Consider the following 13,957-nt stretch of genomic DNA (forward strand, 5'->3'; position numbering starts at 1 on the left):
GACACCGTGCCCAGCTCTGCTGGCCCTGGCGCGGGACTCCGTGTCCCCAGCTGGGAGGGGCGGAGCCCTTCCACTCTCCGTAGTCCATCGGCTGTCTGTCCTGACAGCAGGGCCCAGGGAGGTGACGATTACAGGCCACATCTTGCCCCCGTGGGTGGATATTCCTTGCCACTCTGCTGGCCCGTTCTGGGGAGAGCCCTCCCCCGATGAAGGAGACTCAGAGAAGAAGCCAGAGACGTGGGCCCCTCAGGGAGCTCCCAGCCCCAGCCAGGGCTGGAGGGTGGGCTCAGGGCTGCAGGACCCAGCGGTTGGGGCAAGGTGTCATTGGGTCTGGAGAGGAGAATGAGGGGGTGATCACGCCCCTGTGTGGGCTGGCAGGACCTCCTTTTGCAAGGGTGCCAGCCTGGATGGCGGGGTGAAGCCTGCAGGCAGCAAGCCCTGGGCTTGGGGGTGGAGGGTCAAACTCTCCAGGGCTCCTCCGGGCAACAGGGAACGGGGCTTGCACAGCCCTTCGTGCACTGGCCAAGCGGAACGGGCAAGACTGTTAGCCACAGAAACGGGGGACGTACACAGCCCTCAATTATTCTTAACATCTGGGACCTGATGGTTCTTATACTTTTAGACCTTTAGCGTGGACGCCCCATCGGCCACGCTACAGGCGGGGCTCTGGGTGGCCCTGACACGCGCAGCATTTGGGATCTGAACGCACTTTTCCATGGTCCGGGCATGGGAGGTGCTGACAGCGGCGTCCCCAGAGCTGGCTGGGCTGGATGCCGCCGGTGACCCCAGACGTGTTTACAGCTGACGCGAGTCATGAATGATGGAGGCCCCTCGCCGCCACGTCTGGGTTGAGGGATCGTTTGCATCAGCGGGGTTTTATGTTTCCATCTGTCTTCGTCGGCAACAAGGTGTTGAGCAAAGTATATTAAAAAGAAAACATGAGCCCTGAGAAGGTGCGACTCAGAGGGAAAGCTACAACCTCTGTCCTTCAGCTACAAAGAGGCAAGAGCCCAAGGACAAATGTTACCATTAATCCCTATTGATCATCAGTGTCAGTGTCATTAGCATTCATGATGATTAGTAAGTGATATTGATACTTAATAATTATTATTATTATCTGATTTAGTGATACTTAACAGGGAACAATTTATCCCCCTGGGACTGTTTCTCAATATTTGAGCGATTTATTTTTCACAGCCCAGGGTCAAGGGTAAGGAGGCGGGAGAAGCGGGAAGGTGCTCCTGACCGTAAAGGACAGGAAGGAGGGATGCGGGTGAGCATCCTACAATGGACGGGACGGGCCTCGCACCACAGAAGGAGTTGCCCAGTTCACAGAGACAGTAGGATTCAGGGTGAGAACCGTTCCTGCTCCCCACGGGGAACGGGCAAGACTGTTAGCCACAGAAACGGGGGACGTACACAGCCCTCAATTATTCTTAACATCTGGGACCTGATGGTTCTTATACTTTTAGACCTTTAGCGTGGACGCCCCATCGGCCACGCTACAGGCGGGGCTCTGGGTGGCCCTGACACGCGCAGCATTTGGGATCTGAACGCACTTTTCCATGGTCCGGGCATGGGAGGTGCTGACAGCGGCGTCCCCAGAGCTGGCTGGGCTGGATGCCGCCGGTGGACCCCAGACTGTTTACAGCTGACGCGAGTCATGAATGATGGAGGCCCCTCGCCGCCACGTCTGGGTTGAGGGATCGTTTGCATCAGCGGGGTTTTATGTTTCCATCTGTCTTCGTCGGCAACAAGGTGTTGAGCAAAGTATATTAAAAAGAAAACATGAGCCACCCCAAGCCCCAGAGCCCCCGCCTTTGCACAAATGTTCACATGTGCTTCCCCGTGAACAAGACGCAGGGGGCACCGGCTCGAGCGGGCGCCCAGATCCAGGACCTGCAGTGAGCACCTCTCACAGCTGGGGAGGGGGCGTTGGGGGACTCACAGGCAGGAGGGAGGAATCTGATTTAGTGATACTTAACAGGGAACAATTTATCCCCCTGGGACTGTTTCTCAATATTTGAGCGATTTATTTTTCACAGCCCAGGGTCAAGGGTAAGGAGGCGGGAGAAGCGGGAAGGTGCTCCTGACCGTAAAGGACAGGAAGGAGGGATGCGGGTGAGCATCCTACAATGGACGGGACGGGCCTCGCACCACAGAAGGAGTTGCCCAGTTCACAGAGACAGTAGGATTCAGGGTGAGAACCGTTCCTGCTCCCCAAGGGTCCCCAGGCCCATGTCCCTGATGAACAGGCCAGGTCACTGAATTCCCATCTTCTCTCTGTATCTACTCGGGGTTCAATTCTGCCCCCATCACGTGCTAGCTGTGTGACCTTGGGCAAGTTATTTAACCTTTCTGAGACTCAGTTTCCCCACCTGAATAATGGGATGATACCTTGCTTATAGGGTTGATTGGATAAGTAGTCAAGGAAAGGCATATGAAGTGCCTCGTGCAGAGCCTAGCCCACAGTGGACAGTCACTAATGGTAGCACATAACAAGGATGAACTATCAGCAAATAAGGTTAGAACAATTGAGGCTTTGTAAGGAAAAAATAAGGTTAAATCTCTAGCCCATATTTATGAAATATAAATTCTAGATGCTTTAAAGGCCTAACTATAAAACAACAAAATAAGATTGTTTTCCTAATAATGGGAATTTGTTTTTATGACCTTAGAAGAAAGAAGACTTTCTAAATAAAAAAATGAAAACTATGGATTAATAAATTTGACCACATCAATATTTTATTTTTAAAAAATGTATTTTCAAGAAAGGACAAATAGGTAAAACTACAAGCAAGCCGCAGACTGAAAGAATATTTGAGACCAATCATGACAAAGAGATAATATAAAAAATATTTTTAAAAATACATACAAATCAATAATAAAGAGAAAAATAACCCAATAGAAAAGTGAGCAAAGGTTTTAAACAGACAATTCAAAAAAATAAGTAAAATATAAGGCCAATAAACAGAAAGAGATGCTCAACATTACCAATACACAACAAAAAATAATTGAAGTAATAATGACTACACTTTTCACCTATCACACTGCATAAAACTGTAATGCCTGATGATGCGATATTTGGAAATCATGTGGGGAAATAGTACTTCTATGCTGTGCAGATGGGCGTGAACACTGACTGATAGACCCACTTTGAAAAGCAACGTAATATGATCTACTGAATTGATAAATGAACACACCCTACACCCCAGAAGTTTCACTGCTGGATCTTTGCCCCAGAGGGCAGCATTGTTTATAATACATAGCAAAACAACAACAACAACAAAACACAAATGTCCAACAGCAAAGGAATAGCTAAGTAAGATGTAATATATCCACACAATGAGACCTTATAGGCATTAAAAGGATGAATTAAATCTAGTTATAGCAACATGGAGAGGGTTCAAAATAACATATTTGAGGAACTTCTGCTTCCAGCCAAGACAGAATAACTGGGACTGATTTACCCTCCTCCTGCCGTAACAGCAAGAAATCCAAACGAAACACACAAAATATTGGCTCTAATATGTGAAGAAAAAGAGCACATATGGCCATCTCAATTGATGCAGAAAGAGCATTTGACAACATGTAACACCTTTTCAAGGTAAAAGCATTCAATATGCTAAGAATAGAGTGAGCTTTCCTAACGTGAGAAAGGCCATATATGAACACCCACAGCACCTCACATCCCATGATGAACAACCCAAACCTTTTCCCTCAGCTAAGGAACAAAGAAGGACGTTCCGTTTCTCCACTTCTAGTCAACATAGTACTAGAAGTTCTAGCCAGAATAACTGGGCCAGAACAAGAAATAAAAGTACCCAGACTGGGGGGAAAAAGTATCGCTGTTCACAGATGACATAATCTTACATGTGAAAAATCCTAGAGTGTGCACACGCACACATGCTCACACATACGCACACACAGCTATTAGGAATAATAAACCAATTCAACAAAGTAGCAGGATATAAACTCGACATGCAAAAAATCAGTTGTTCTTCTATACACTAACAACAATCTGAAAAGGAAATTAAGAAAACCATGCCATTTATAAGAGCATCAAAAAGAATAAGATACTTTGGAGTAAATTTAACCAAGGAGGTGAAAGGCTTTTACATAAAAAACTAAAAAACATTACTGAAAGAAATTAAAGATCTTAAAAAAACTATAAAGGGAAAGATATCTTGTGTTCAGGAATTGTAAGATAATATTGCTAAGATAATACTTCCCAAACTGATATATAGATTCAATGCGTAATCCTTATAAAAATTCGAAAGGCATTTTTTTCAGAATTAGAAAAATCCATACTAAAATTCATATGGAATTTCAAGGGACCCTGAAAAGTAAAAAAAAAAAAAAAAATCTTCAAAAAAAGAAACAAAGTGAGAAGCCTCATACTTCCTGATTTCAAAACTTATGACAAAGCTACTGAAATCAAAGCCCTGTGGTACTGGCAGAAAGAGGGAGACGTAAACCAGCGGAATAGAATCAAGAACCCAAAATAAACCCTCGCCAATATGGTTAATTGATCTTTTTGATAAGGCTACCAGGACCATTCAATGGGGAAAGAAGAGTCATTTCAACAAATGGTGCTGGAAAAACTGGAGACCATGTGCAAAAATGAAGTTGGATCCTCCCTTACCTTATACCAGTAGTTCTCAACCTGTGGGTAGAGACCCCTTTGGCGATCAAACGACCCTTTCACAGGGGTCACCTAAGACCATCCTGCATATCAGATATTTACATTATGATTCATAACAGTAGCAACATTACAGTAATGAAGTAGCAACGAAAATAATTTTATGGTTGGGTCACAACATAGGAACTGTATTTAAAGGGCCAGAAGGTTGAGAACCACTGCCTTATACCATATACAAAAGTTAACTCGAAATGAATATAGACCTACATTCAAGAGCGAAGACTCAAATTCTTAGTGGAAACACAAGGGAAACCCCCATTGCCTTAGATTTCACAATGGCTTATTCAATAGGGCACCAAAAACACTGGAAACAAAAGAAAAGGAGATAAACTGGATGCTATAAAAATTAAAAACTTTTGTGCAGGCAAGGACGCTATCAAGAGAGTCAAAAGACAACCCATGGAGTGGGGGAGATATTCGCAAATCATACATCTGATAAAGCATTAGTATTCAGAATATGTAAAGAACCCTTATAACTCAACAACAATAACAAAATAAACAATCCAATTCAAAAATGGGCAAAAGACTTGAACATCCGTTTGTCCCCAAATGATATACATGGGAGGACAAGCCCGGCACCTTTGGTCATTGGGGAAATACAAATCACATCCGCCAGGATGCCTGTCTCGTTTTAAAGGAAAATAACGAGGGTCGATGAGGATGTGGAGAAACTGGAGCTTCCTGCAAGCTGGTGGGGATGTAAATGGCGCAGCTGCTGTGGAAGACAGTTTGGCAGTTTCTCAAAACGTTAAACACAGAATTGCCGTCCACCTCAGCAATTTCACCCCCTCAGCACACATACAAGAGGATGGACAGCAGGACCCCCAACAGTGCTTGTACCCAAGCAAAGCTTATAGCGATATTAGTCACAAATGTCAAAAGTGTCCATCAGCCGGTGAATGGATAAACAAAATGCGGTGTATACCTACAATAGAACATTGCTCGGCCATAGAGAGCAATGAAGTTGTGACACAGGCTGTAGCACGGGTGAACCTTGAACATATTACGCTGAGTAAAATAAGCCATGACACGAAAAGACAAGGTTGCGTGATTCCACTTATATGAGGTATTTAGAGTCATCCAGGTCATAGACACAGAAAGTAGAACAGAGGTTACCAGGGCCTGGAGCCATGGGGGATGGGGAATTGTTACTTCACGGGTGTGAGTTTCTGGGAAATGAAAAGTTCTGGAGATACAGTAGATAGTGATGATGGTCGCACGACCTTGTGAATGTACTTAAGGTCACTGAATTGTACACTTAAAATGCTTTAAGTGGTAAATTTTATTATATATATATATCTCCACAGTTTTTAAGGGAAAACAATAATTGATTACTTAAAGCAAAGCTACAATTAATATATTAGGAGGTTTATGGCATATATGAGAAGTAAAAAATGTGAAATAATAGCAAAAAAGGATGAAAGTAGGAAAATGGAATGTGTGGTTGTAAAGTTCTTATTCTACGTGAAATAGTATAAGAGAGCTGGAAGGCAGAGTGTAATAAGTTAAAGATATAGATTGGAAAGTTTTCATCTCCCACAGCAAAAAAAAAACACAAAGAGATATGGTTAATTAGCCTGGAGATCAAATGAATCATGTAAAAACTGATTAATAAAAAAGAGAAAAGGAATGAAAATGATACAAAAAGCAGATGGGAGAGAAAAGAGAAAAGCGGCCGGGGTGAGCCCAGCAGTATTCATTAAAAAATTAAACCTAAATGGACTCATCGCCCCAATGAAGGAAATTGTCAGGTTGGAAAAAAAACCAACTATACGCTACCTACAAGAAACTCATTTTCAGAAAAAGAAATAGTACTATCCTTGTACAATTAAAAGTTTTAAAAGATCGCAGTCCCTAATGCTCCATTTCCCCCTGTCACAGGGCAGGTACCAGAGACTTTGGGTCAGTCTGTCTGTCGCACAAGCAGGTGGGCTCCCAGAGGGATGGACGGTTCTCAGAGCGCCACCTACAGCACAACCCCCAGAGCACCCGCCACAGAGGCTTCTGTCCTGCCCGTGTCTGGTGCCCCTGGTGGTCATGATGCGCAAACGCAGCCCCTCCTGATGGCTGCCAGGGCAGCGGCCCTGTCTCAGGGTGGCTCCCAGCTTGCCCACCGCTGGGGCTGGGGTGGGGGTCTTGTAGCCGGTAACAGGCCTTGGGGAGCGGCTATTTCTGGATACTTTGCCAGATGCTCCTTGCTGGGCTGAGCTGGAAGCAGAGGGTACTCAGGGCAAGGCCAGAGTGACCCCAAACCCTGGCTGAGTTTTAGCTCCTCACCCTGCTCCTCAACTCTGTCCTCACCCCAGGGGCAGAGCAGGGGCCCTGGAACCTCAGAATGGATCCCTGCAGACAGAAGCCCTCTGAGAGGGCACCCTCCCCCACTTCGCTGGGGCTCTGCAGGGCACCTGCAGTCTGGAGCCATCAGCCACTGTCACAGGAGCCCTGAGGCCAGCTCTGCATGGTGCCACGGTCAGAGTTCAATTTCTCTTCAGGGCTGCAGCTCAGCCTGCCATCTGTCTGGGGTCTGAGGTGGACCAGGCTTGAAACTCAGACTGGGGGGTCAAGGTCAGAGCCAAATTTGGGGCTGAGTCAGGGCCCAGGAAGAGAAGAGGGCTCAGTGCCCTCTGGGTGCCACTCATAAGGCCACTGTGATGCCTTGGCCTCCGCGTGGCAACGTAGGTTCTGCCTAAGGCTTCCGGGTCACAGTCGCAAAGTGAGTTTTCTGCGGCACAGAAATCATGGTTCCCCAGGAGCACCTGCTAAGCGGGCGGGCCAGGGCGAGGTGTGGACGGGGAGGGTGTGGGAGGACTGGTCTTCCCCAGGCTACACGAGGACAACGTGACACTTGGTTTCCCTCTGACCGAAGAAGGTGCTGTGATTGTGCATGGATAACTCATCTCTTATAAACTTTAAACTTTGCCCCAGACTTTGCCCCCTAGAGCAAGCTTTCTCTTACCAGGCCTGCGGGGCCAGGTCTGCCCAGGAGACAGACCGGCTGTCCCTGGCATGTGCCCAGCGCGGACAGTTGTCCTGATTTTGCAGGAGAAGAAACTTGGGGGCCCAAGTCCGCACGGGAAATTGCCCTCTCCCGGCTCCCAGCCCCGGCTGCTGCCTGCGGCCAGATGTATGCTGTCACTCACCCAAAGGTTCTGATCCAAGTTTCAGTGGCTTATTTGGTCTTGGAGAGGTTTTACACACCAACTCAAGGGGCTGGGAGCAGAGCCGCTGAGCACTGGGAGAACGTCAGGGGTGCAGATGCCCCCCCCCGCCGAGCCCTGGAGAGAGGAGAGAGCAGGGAGGTACCCCACACACACTGTCCCACCTGCCCCTGCCCCGCCCCCCTCCGACTTCCCAGATGAGGCAAAGCCGCCTCCAGGCAGAGGAAGAACCGGCTGCAGAGAAATAACAGACCGCGTTGCCTCCTCTCCTCACAGGTGGGGAAACCAAGTCCAAAGAGGGCAGGAGACCTACGCAGGGTCCCCCAGCCGGTCAGAAGCAGAACTGGGGTGCTACCTGGGTTGCCCTCCTCCCAGAAGAAGGGGCGGTGCCTGTGAAAAGTGGCCCTGGAGCCGGGGGGTGGGGGGGGACGGGCAGAGCCAGGGCAGGGGGCTGAGGAGGGTTGGGGGGAGACCCGGAGGCTCCCAGGAGGTGGGTGGGAGGGATCTGCATGGCATGGAGCTCTTGCTGGCTGCAGTGTGGCCAGTGGTCAGGAGGGGGCCAGAGGGGCCGGAGGTGGCAGGTCCCCACAGCAAATGGCCTCCTGCCACAGGCCAGGTTCACGTGGGTGAATCTCAGGAGCGGAAGAGGGGGGACCGTCCCAGAAAACCATCTAAATAGCCACCGCTTTTATCAGGTTCACAGGAGGGACCGTAAACAGCAGGTTGGTTAGGTGTGTATACAGGCAGGAAACAAACCTTTTTTTTTTAAGCCAAGGAACTGCAAACACAGCACTCAGGACAGTGGGCGCCGCTAGGGCTCAGGGAATCGACGCAGGTTGCCGGAAAGGTTGTAGTTCTCGGGGTGAGCGATGGGCTCACGGGTGTTGACGATACTATTAAACCTCACAGCTTACCGCTATCGTCATTAATGCTAATACAGTTCTTACTATGTGTCGGGCCCTGTCATATGACACTGCATCCAGGAGCGCGTTCAATCCTCGCAACAGCTCTAGGAGGGGGTCCCCACTCTACAGGTGAGGAAACGGAGGCGCCCTGCTTCGTTGGAGAATCGGGCCCTGGATTCGCACCCGCGCAGTCGGCTTTGAGAGCCCAGGGTCTCAGCCAATCTATACGCGACATGCATTGTTGTACATGCGTGTTATTGTTTAACTCGATAGAAAACTGAAAGGAAGGTAGGAAGGAAGCTGCCCCTTTGTTCCTGATGAGATACAGATGTCCCGCACCTGCTCCCTCCCCCAGAGGACCCCCTCTCCCTTCCCCTCCAGATCCCAGCTTTCCCACCCCCCCCTCCCATCTACCTACCCACCTGCCCACCCGTGTCTCCCCTGGCACCCCACGTTGAAGACACTGCCTTTGTGGGCACACTGGGAGGCTCGTGGAGAAAGCCACCCTGCCCTCCAAGAGGGCTCTGAGCCTGGGCTGGCACTCAGTTCTGATCTGAGGGGTCTGCCCCTGGGGTGGGAGGGGGAGCTGAGGGCAGGGCTGGGAGGCCACACCCCGCTGCAGAGGTCTCCTCCTGGCCTCTCCTGCAGCTCACCCTCCCCACCCACACCAGCGCAGCCCCTCCCGGCCCCCTTATTTATAAACCATCTGTCCCGTGTCCCTGCCTGCCCCTACTGTTTGTGCAAAGCCTCAGCTGCTTCCCCTGATAACCTGAGGGCAGAGGTCCTGGAAGCCGGGAGGGGCTCAGGGCAAGTGGAGTTCAGGAGTGCTCTGCTCCCCGGTCCCCTGCTCAGGAACTCCTGGGGCTCCCCCTGGATGCTGCAGGGCCCGGTGCATAGAACTTGATCAAAAATCGGTAGCTGTCCCCATTTAAAATCTGAATTTTTATTGTTGCCCCCAGGAGCCATTCCCCACTGCTTGGCCGACCCCTCAAAGTCAATGGAGGGAATTTAGAGAGGAGATGGCAGACCCGGGAGAGGACGTACCCTCTGTCCCAGCGAGGCAGCTGGTCTAATGTACCCACTGCCTCTCTACCAACCGGCAGGAGCAAGGGGGAGTGGGGGGCTGGACCGCGGCTCTGAACCCTGCTCCACCCTTCCTCGCTGTGGAACTTTGCATCGATTGCCCAACCTCTCAGATTCATAGTTTCTCCAGCTATGAAATGTCAGCCTTGTCTGTTTTTTGGTGTGTTTTTTTCAAAACCCAGCACCCAGAACAGTGTTTGACACCCAGTAGGAGCTCAATAAATTTCCCCAGTGGTTGGAGGAGGGAATCCCTGACTCTCAGCTCATGTACGAGAATCAAGCAGAGCAGGACAGAAGGAGTCCTGCCCAGGCCACACATGGCATGAGCATTGCAAGTGGCAAGTTGCCCCTTCACTGGCCATTCGGGGGCTCAGTCTCCCTCTGACCCCAGCCGGGAGCCCAGAGCCCAAGAGTCTGCTCAGAGCACCCAGCTGCCTCCTCCGCAGCAGCACCTCCTGCCCCATCTCCCTGCCCACCCCGTGTTCCCTCCCAATAGGATGTGGGGAAACAGTGGCCCTGGCCATCCATGGGGTCCAGCCTGCCAGACCTGGGCCCCCTGGACACTCCCTTGCTCTCTTCTCTTGTTCAGCGAATGTTTCTCTCCCCCTGTAACAGGTGAGGTTTCAGGGCGGGCAGCTGAGCGGCCTGTGGTCGGAGCAGGAGCCTGGCCATCATGCCTTGGACACTTTCTGTGCCCAGGGCAGTTCTGGGGGCTGTCGAGGCCTTTGCAGGGATGGCTTAGGGCTGCCCCAGGGCGACAAGGAATGGCCCCAGTAAAAGGCCACCGGAGATGAGGTGCAGAGAGCACAAGGGGCCCGTCCCGGTGCCACAGTCAGTCGGTGGCAGAGACCGGCCGAGAACGCCCAGCTCAGTGCTCATTCCACTCCCACGGCTCCGGTGGCGAGAGAGCCCAGTGTGCAGGGCCGTCCTGGCCACCTCGGTGGCCCTGGCTCTGGAGGCTGCAGAGGAGCACCTGCTGGGCTCGGCTCAGCCCTGGCCTGCGCCACCTTTGCCCACAGCCCAGGAGCTTGGCGGGGACGCCAGCCCCAGCTGCTTCCCACACAATGGAAGCCAGTCAATGATTCACCGAGGCTCCTCTCTGGGGGCCTTCTCCGGACGTACCAGGCACCTGCCGCTGGCTCCCGGACAAGCTCCCGGGGTGTCAGGACAGAGCAGGAGGGGGGTTAATCAGTGATGGGCCCAGAGGAAGTCACTGTGCGGAGGAAGGGCCTCCTCACCCCACCCCTCCCGCTCCCTCTCTCTGTTTGTATCTCCCAACCTTTGTAATCTCTTGGTTTCTCTTAAAAACTGGCTATTTCTATCTCTCCCCGCCACGCTCCCCCACTCCCTCCCTCCATCTCTCTCATGCACACATGTGCACACACTAGCTGCCTCCCTTGCCCCCACGCCCCCAGCACCCTCACTCTGAACTCAGAACTTCTCTCAGGCCTTCTTCCTCCAACTGCCCTCAGGAGAGAAAGCAAGCCACCAGGGTTTTAAACCAGGAATCTGAGAGCTCAGGGGCCCCCTGAGACCATGCCCAGGCCACCGTTTACAGGCCATGTTCTGTAGAAAGCAGTACTGACACAGCAGTACGAGTCACTTCTGAAAGAGTTCTGTGGACAAAGAAGTGTGGTGAGCCCTGGCTTATAGAGTGAGAGGTTTTATTGCAGGACTTGTCAGGGCGTTTACTATGGTTAGTCTCCCAGAGAGTGACGTGGTTTTCCAACTTACCTCATCACCGGAGCTGGGCTCTTGCTCTGTGAGGACCACAGAGGGCAGGTGACTCACCTAAGCCCAGGTGCCTCACCTGAGCCCATGCACTCGGGCCGTAGCCAGGCACATGAATCACACCTGTTGCTAAAAGCCCCAGGCTGCTAAGCTCCATTTCAGATCCAACTCTCTAGGATTTTCACTCAAGAAAAACTACCTGAGGGCGGCCTGGGATGGCTTTACGCTTAGGGAGAAAGAGAGAAATGGGCAGGGAACCGGGAACCCCCAGAATTTTCTGGAACTGAAGGTGTGGGCCCCGTGGAGGCATAGCAGATGCCACTGCTACTCCCAGCCCAGGGAGTTACCGCCAGCCGTGGAAATTCTTGGAGTTCGTCTCAGATGGAAGGAGCCACAGTCACGATCCAGAGGCATCAGCGACACCTGGAACTTCACACAGTTTAACTGCCATTCTCACCTTGGGGCCCAGGAATCTTGGGCGTGGAGCAGACGCCTCCCCGAGTCTGCAGAGAAGCAGAGAGGAGAGCAGACAGGAGACAGAGGAACAGGTGTGCGGAGGACCAGGGTCCTCTGCGTGTCCCTGTCTCCGCTGCTGAGGCCCAGACCTGGGTGGAAGCACAGGTGTCAGATCAGAGAGTCACGTGTACTTATTTCAGAGTCGCAGGTGTGTGCTGGCACGGGGCACGCGCCAGGGGCCTGTTGAAATTAAAGGGCCTGTGCCTGGGACTCTGGGTGATGCTGCCTCCAAAACCAGCTTCGGGCAGTGATGTGATGCAGACACAAAACGAGCTTCACACCTTTTCACACTTCTTCTAACTTGGATCTAACCGGATGGACGCCTCTCGTGTATACAGGAATTGGAAGCTTTGGTGCCCACCCAGAGGTGATATGCAAAATACAGAACAGCCAGGCGTGTCAATGGCCCCAGTCCACCAGAACGCCCCCACCGGACAGTGCTGGCCAGGGTCCCCAGGGCCCCCTGCTGATGACAGGGTTGACCCCTCAAGTACTGGGCTGTGGAGAGGCCCAGAGGTGACCAGAGGCTAGAGAACCAGGGTGGCCAGGGAGACTACCGCAGGGGGACACGTGAGGAGCTCCCACCAGATGGAAGTATTTAATGTTTAAGGACCCGGTGAGGCCGCACCGACCCGTAGGGCTGAAGGTCATTTAAGCCCTCAGTTCGTTCCCCACCAACACACTGGAAAGAACAAATAAGCAAAACCCTGGATGCAGAGAATGGGATTTTGTTGGAATGAGGGAGAGTCGCCTGGCGGAACCAGCGCATTCATTTCTGGGTGCCCTTCACCAGTGGCCTCTGCACCCCAGGGCTGGCGGCACTGGTGGGAACCAGCTCTTGAGAGCTGGGAGGAAGGTCCTGCCAGCACGAGCCTCGCCTGCCTTCCCACATCCAGAATCGCCCCCTTTTCAGCTGTCAGGACAGGGAACCTCACTGCCTGTGGGTCCTCAGCCCCCAACGGTGGCCCTGTGCTGGCCCTCACCTCTCAGCAAATTCCATTCATCGCCCTCATTGTATTCTAAACCTAAAGCAAACAAGGTGTCATGCCCAGCAGCTCCTCCATAAAACATTAATCACTGTCCTCCTTCTTGAGAGGCTCCTGACCAGTGAAGGTGTGAGCTGCGGGAGTGATGGAAAAACCCTAATGGGCCTGCACGTGGCCGGCCACGCCAAGGGCGGGGGCCCTGGCTCTAGGCCCTCCGGTGCTTTTCCAGACCAGCTCCCGGCTTTAGCTCCAAGGATACTGAGGGCCAGTCTGGAACCCCGAAAGGAAGAGAACCCTCCCGGCATCTACCAATCCCCCCAAAGGCGGTGTGGCCCTCGGGACCAAGTGGCAAATGGCTGCATTGAGCCATCCACAGGCGTCCATGGGTCCCTCTTTGAGCCCACATAGCTTTGAGATAAATGAAGAGGCTGGGATCGGGACCACTGAGGCTGGATGGCGTCTATGCCTGTCCAGTTGACTGAGCCCAGTTCAGGTAGCTTCAAAGGTCCATTCTTCTCCCATGGACCCCTCAGCACCTCTCCAGGACCTGGAGGGAGGAATCCCCTCAATCCTGGAGGAGGAAGGGAAATATGGATTCCTGGATGCTTAGAAACCCAGGACTGACTGACCCAAGGCTTGAGGTCATGTATATGTGCATCTGAAAAGCAACTTCGGGTTGATCTGAAAGTGGGTGATCACAGGGCTCTGGCTGGTGTTCCCTCTAAAGGGCTTTGGAAAATAGTGCAATCTGGGCCAGGTTCCTCGGAGACCTCGGAGCAGGTGGGGCAATTGTGGAAGTGCAACGTTTTGCTCTTGTGAGTTTAGTGGAGAGACAAATATTCTAGGGTTGAGTAACTGCTGGATGACATACTGCTT

General features: G+C 51.7%; 1 long non-coding RNA gene across 1 annotated transcript in view; it reads left to right on the top strand.

Annotated features, from left to right (window-relative positions):
- The first annotated feature begins 3,114 nt into the window (after nucleotides 1-3,114).
- Nucleotides 3,115-13,957, top strand: part of LOC107184859 — a 13,359-nt gene continuing 2,516 nt past the window's right edge. Inside the window, exon 1 of the long non-coding RNA XR_001515762.1 lies at nucleotides 3,115-3,131. This is a non-coding gene — a long non-coding RNA (uncharacterized LOC107184859). The remainder of the gene's footprint in view (nucleotides 3,132-13,957) is intronic.

The sequence above is a fragment of the Myotis davidii genome, unplaced genomic scaffold (genome assembly GCF_000327345.1).
Source record: "Myotis davidii unplaced genomic scaffold, ASM32734v1 scaffold125, whole genome shotgun sequence".
NCBI lineage: Eukaryota > Metazoa > Chordata > Mammalia > Chiroptera > Vespertilionidae > Myotis > Myotis davidii.